The sequence below is a fragment of the Pan troglodytes genome, chromosome 9 (assembly GCF_028858775.2).
Source record: "Pan troglodytes isolate AG18354 chromosome 9, NHGRI_mPanTro3-v2.0_pri, whole genome shotgun sequence".
In the NCBI taxonomy this organism is placed as follows: Eukaryota; Metazoa; Chordata; class Mammalia; order Primates; family Hominidae; genus Pan; species Pan troglodytes.
Window position 1 is genome coordinate 89,957,030 of NC_072407.2, and position 6,000 is coordinate 89,963,029.

Sequence of the window (6,000 nt, forward strand, 5' to 3'; positions counted from 1 at the left end):
GGGGGCTGCTGGAAGCGGGAGGGGTAAGCATTGAAAAACTGTTAGGTACCATGCTCACTACTGGGGTGACAGGATCATCCGTATTCCAAACCTAGTATCGTGTAATATAACCACATAACGAACCTGCACATGTAGTTCCTGAATCTAAAATAAAAGTTAAAATTATTTAAAGTATCAGTAGGCAATATGACTTATCCTATAGACTCTTTTGTTTAACGAAGCCTAAAGCTATTGCATAAAGCCCGTAGCTAACTATAAGCCAAACTTAAATGAATAAAATAAGCACTACATTTAGCTCTTATATCTATCAATCATCTATCTATCAATCAATCTTTCTATCATCTGTCAATCATCCATTGAGCTAGGCATTCATGAGGCTTCAGATGACCCCTGTCATCCGAAAGTGAATATTTTCTATAAAATATTGGTTTTCTAGGTCACCGTTTTCACACTGTGGGGTCATGCCTCATAACTCATTAGTGAGTGATAAAATCAATATAATGGGTAGCAAACAGTATGCACACACACACACACACACAAGTAGGACAGAATAGAAAATATTGTATTTTCTCTTTTAACAACACATGTCAAAAGAGAAAATGCAATTTTATAAAACTCTTGCTTCAGTACATTAGCAGACATAAAAAACTAAGTGCTAAACCAAAAATGTTTAAAAGTCTCCATTCTACAGTATGGTTCATATATTTTCTGAGCTAATAAAATAATTTTTAAAAACATACATACATACATGCATATACCTTGTAACTGTAAGTAAATTATTTAACTTATCTGAAAATATTTACTCGTAAGTAAATATCAACGATACAAAGTCATGATAAAGGACTATTATAAAGGATAAAATGAGAACATGTTGCACAAGTCCCTCAAACTGCATCCAGCAAATAGCAAATAAATTGTAGCTATTGTTCTTATTATAAAATTACACACAGCATAACACTAGAATCAAAAAGTTGTGAGAAGAGAAAAAATATCCTTTAGTCATCTGCATTGGAGACCACTCATATGCAAGCTTAAATTCTTGGGTCCGCGCCTCTACACTATTCTCTGCTGCAGAGATTTGCTTAGCACAGGCCTGTATCAGCTGCACCATGGCCTCCCACTCCTGCCCCATGGTCTCTCAGATGCCATAGTAGGAGATGTCTGTACAAACCAAACGGCAGGATAATTAACCCCTACGTGTCCAACCTTGTCCACTGGGGTCTGGGAACTAATTAATAATTTGTGGGAGCTCAGAACATGATATGTGAAAACATGGCACTCAGCAATTGAAAAAGCTACAGGAGCTAGGTCACTCTGACCACCCCCACTTTTCTGTATAAAGCATAGTTATAAAACATTTTTTTAATCTACCTTAACTGAAAGTAAGTCATAAGACCCGCATTCCAGAGGAGTACTGCACCAAACCTGGAGAGAAGGAATGATACACAGAGAAGCCAAGAAGAATTTGAACCTTTCAGGGCCTTTCTGGGTTCCCTCCCCCAACCTTCAGTTTATTATCATGAAGTTTCACCCTGTTTTTTGTACACTGACATTTCTACAGGACTGTCCGTTCTTCATTGAACTGAAGTATAAAAATGCAGTTTTTTTGGGGGGGAGTCCTTGAGTCCTCATTTCCGAACGCTCTCATGTCACATAAAACATTGTTAAATCAATTGGCTGTGCTTTTCTCTTATGAATCTGTCTATTGTTATAGCACTGTAAGTAATAACTTACAGTGGGTGAGGAAAAATATTTACTTTTTCACTCCCACAAATTGATTCCCCCTTTGTCCCTTAGGTGGTCAGTTCCAAGATTCATGTCACAAGTTTCCTTAAAAGTTCTCTCTGAATCAAGATTCTTTGCCTGTCACAGTAGACAATGGGATCATACATATTTGGATTGCCTTTCTCTCCTTCCTGCTTCTCTCCCCTCACCCCCCATAGGGGCAATAAGGTAATAACTTTTTCTCATCCGTCATAAGGGTCACGGATGACAGTCCTGTAACAAAAGACAGATTAACAGAAAAAAAAAAAAAAACATAAGTTTATTTAACCAGGGTTTTATGTGACCCCCATACCCAGGGAAAACTGTGCTTTTATTCTAAGTCTGATGAAAAACGTGAAAAGTTGTGAAGAAGCATGATTGGACAAAGAAAGTAGAATCTAATAGTAATCAACTGCGAGGAGACCAAGCAAGGCCTGTTTGTTCAGATTATTCTTGGGCTCTCTATGTGGCATTCCTCTCTCAGCATATGGGGCAGGAACTCTAGAACAAGACCCTCATGACCTACTTTCAGGGAAGGTAGGCCAGAGAGTGATGTTTCTAGGTTTTATGGTTCACTTTGGGGGAGAGGAGTTCTAACTTCTATAATCTGAGGTGGGGAGAAAAATTCTTGACACATCTTGGGGGAGTGTGGGGAAAGGAAGAAGGGAGAGCATGAGAAGGTCAGAGTGACCTTTCTTCTAAGGCCTTCCAATCTCCTTCCTAACGAAATACTCAGCATGCCATGACACCATATTTTGGGATATCGTGTTCTGATCCCTGATATGCTCATTTCTCTTCCCTAGAATCACTTTCCAAATAAAGCACAGCTGGTCCCAGACTTACAATGATTCGACTTACGATTTTTGACTTTATGATGCTTTGAAAGCCATATGCATTCTGTAAAAACTGTACTTCAAATTTTGAATTTTGATCTCTTCCCAGGCTAGCAATATACTGTACTCTACTCTTTCTCACTGGCAGCCACTGCCCCCAGTCAGCCAAGCAATTACAAGGGCAAACAACCAGCACTCTACGGGGCTCTATGTTGTTAGATGATTTTGCCCGGCTGTAGGCCAATGTAAATGCTGTGAGCACATATAAGTAGGCTCGGCTAAGCTACAGTGTTCTGTAGGTTAGGTGTATAAGATGCATTTCTTAGCTACATATTTTCAACATATGATGGGTTTATCTAGAGGTAACCCAAGTTAAGAAGCATCTACCCCTGCATGCAAGCGTCTGTCTTGGGCTCTGCTCTTAAGGAGATCCAAGCTAAGAAAGTCTCCAACCTCCTTTTTTCATACCTATTTTATTCTTTCCACTGCTAGTGTTGTTCTTAGTAATTAGAGAAAATGAACCCCAGGAAGCGAGGCTCTTAGCAATGTTATGATACACCTAGAACACTCTGGTCTCCATTTCCAGCTTCTAGTGTCTTTTGTGAGGGAAGGAAGTAGACAGCAAGAAACCTAAAGACGTCCTTGACTTTATTAATTTGGAGATTTCAGGAATCATTGTTTTTTTCTAAAAGAGAAAACTGACAAGTATCAAAAGGAATTTTTGATGTCAAGACAAATAGGACTAGCTCCAATAATAAGCACTATTCTTGAACAGGGCATACGTTTGCCTTGTTTGTAAATACATGGCTGCATTTCTGCTCCACCAGAGTAAGTGACATATGCAAATCCTGTATAATACTCCCTTTCTAAGAAGGCTGCTTATTTGCTTTTTATGTTTGTTTCTGTAAATTGATTAGAGAGGAATTTGTTTATACCCCAAATAAGACAATAGAGAATTGTAATTATATTTCACCACAGGCCTCCAATTTCTGCCCTAGAGAATATAATGAAATGATGGAAACACCTCCTCCTTCTGCGGAACTGAAAGCTGTGCTTTAGGCTATTGGCACAATTTCTGCCATGTACACCCCACCAATCATCAAATGGGCCCTAGGATTAAGATCCCTACCTTCAGGCTGTGGGCCCATAGCTGCACAGTAATTGCAGTGTTGCTTGCAGTTGTGTTTGATAAGGAATTAATGACATGTGAAACATTCCGACACATTTAGGATATCTCCTGCCTCATTGTAATTAAGGGAATCAAAACGCATTCTGATCTAGAATTGGAGGTAGCCTAAACCCTCCATCATTCTAAAACCTACACAGTAAGCTAAGACTATTACCTTATGTAATTTGTACTTTAGAAAATAAGGACATTGAATCTCAAAGAAGAAATAATCTTCTCAAAGTCAAATACTAAGTAGGTACAAGAACGCATATTCATACTCATATCTATCTGACTTTTCAAGACCACACTATTCCATCTCACATTAGCATTTGTGGAATAATTCCTATGTGCTGAGCATTGTGCTATGTGTTTCTATAAGTATCTATTTTACTAGCATCAGAATACCAACAGCTCCTGAATTTGTATAAGGTAGCTGGCCAGCCAGCTCATACACGCATTCTCCAGCCTCCCACCAGTTATAGCCAAATATCCAGGTTCTCACCAAGGGAATATGAGCAAAAGTAATATGAGCAACTTTTGCATCACTTCTTTAAAATAAAATTACTTGTTTTCCTTTCTCTCTCTTTCTATTTTCCCTCAGGCAAGAAGCTTGACATAGCATCGATGAGCCCAAGTCAACTATATGAACAAAACAATGTCTCAGGAGGGGCAGGGAATCACGTCAGAAGAATCCTGAGTCCTTAGATGACCTTGTAGAAAAGAGCCACAAACTTACTCTGGGCTACCTTCGTACCTCTGAACTATTATGCAGAGAGAAATAAATGTATTCAAATCACTGTTTTTTGGGTTTCTTCATTCATGTAGCTTAGCCTATAACCTAAGTAATGAAACTCCAGAGAACACTGTACACATTACAAAGGAAAATCTAGAGTCAATTTGCCAAAGTTTATGTAGCCCATGAGTGTCAAAGCTGGGATATGAACCCAAATCTTGTCTCCATTTTCAGGGCTTTTAAATCAAACAGTGTAATTGACTTAGAAAAGTGCTTCTCAAAGTTTAGCAAGCATCAGAACCACCTGGAAAGCTTATTACAATGCAGATTCCTGAGCCCCTTCCCTAGAGACTCTGATCAAGGAGGTCTTGGGCCAAACCTAAGAATTGGCAGTTCTAACACGCCCCCATATGATGCTGAGATTACCTGTCTAGTGACCACAGTTTGAGTATCACTGACAGTAACTCCTTAAACAGAGATGGAAGACAACAACAACAACAAAAAAGAGAGAAATAAGACTTTAACGTTCAAAGGACAGAAGCCCTGGGCATGACTGAAGCAAAGGGAGCAAGAACTGAATCAGGACAATGCTGATAACAATGATGATAAAAGCCAGCAATTATTGTGTGTCATGCCCTGTTTTCATTATCAGATTTGATCCTCACACTCTATGAGGTAATTTAAACAATGCTTTTCATATATGAGGAAACTGAGGTTACTTTCTTTATACCAGACGCCATTCTTGTTACTTGTACTCTGTACAAGGTGAGCGACTAACCTGCATTTCGGTTACATAACTTCAGAATAATAGCTCTTTGATATTTTTATAAAGTAAACACTGTTCATAAAGGAGTGCCTAAAAGATATTCACTAACTCCTTTCCCTAGATGTGCTAAAATCTAACCTCCTATTGAGCTAGACCAGCCAAAATCTACCCAGACGTCCCTAAGCCTGTTTTGCCCATTTGTAGCATAGTAATGCCTTACAGACACATTGTAAAAACTAAAGATGTCACGTGGAAGATGGACTCAGTAAATAGGAGAAATTACTCATGTTAAGAAGGAAGGGAATGAAGACAAATCATTCCTGAACAGAGAATTCACAGCATATTGAAGGGAAGTAAAAGGCAACTTTAAACCTAGCATTTTTAATTATTCCATTTCAATGTCTCTTTTCATGCTGTGCCTATTAGAATAAAATAAAATTTTCAAGTCTTTCTGGCCCCCTTCTGCCTGCTCCAAAACCTAATGGCACTTGTGGTGCTGGACCTCCTTTCACCTAGAATGCTGGGCTGAAGCAGTTGTGGAGAACACTTTGATCCCAGCCAGAGTAAAAGCTGAGGACATTCAGTAATAATTTGTCTTGCCTAATAATTTGAAAGTGCCTAAGGACTAACCTCAGAACATCATGACCCCAATGAATGCTTAAAAATAACAAGTTTAAGGAGAGATTGTGTGATCCATATAATGCTGTGATGAAGTGATTGACATCAGTGTCCTGAG

At 38.8% G+C, this 6,000-nt stretch overlaps 1 long non-coding RNA gene across 1 annotated transcript in view; it reads left to right on the forward strand.

Moving 5' to 3' along the window:
- The window catches only part of LOC134807366 (uncharacterized), a 96,095-nt gene extending 91,608 nt beyond the window's left edge, over positions 1–4,487 (forward strand). Inside the window, exon 3 of the long non-coding RNA XR_010147621.1 lies at positions 4,367–4,487. This is a non-coding gene — a long non-coding RNA (uncharacterized LOC134807366). The remainder of the gene's footprint in view (positions 1–4,366) is intronic.
- Positions 4,488–6,000: the final 1,513 nt, after the last annotated feature.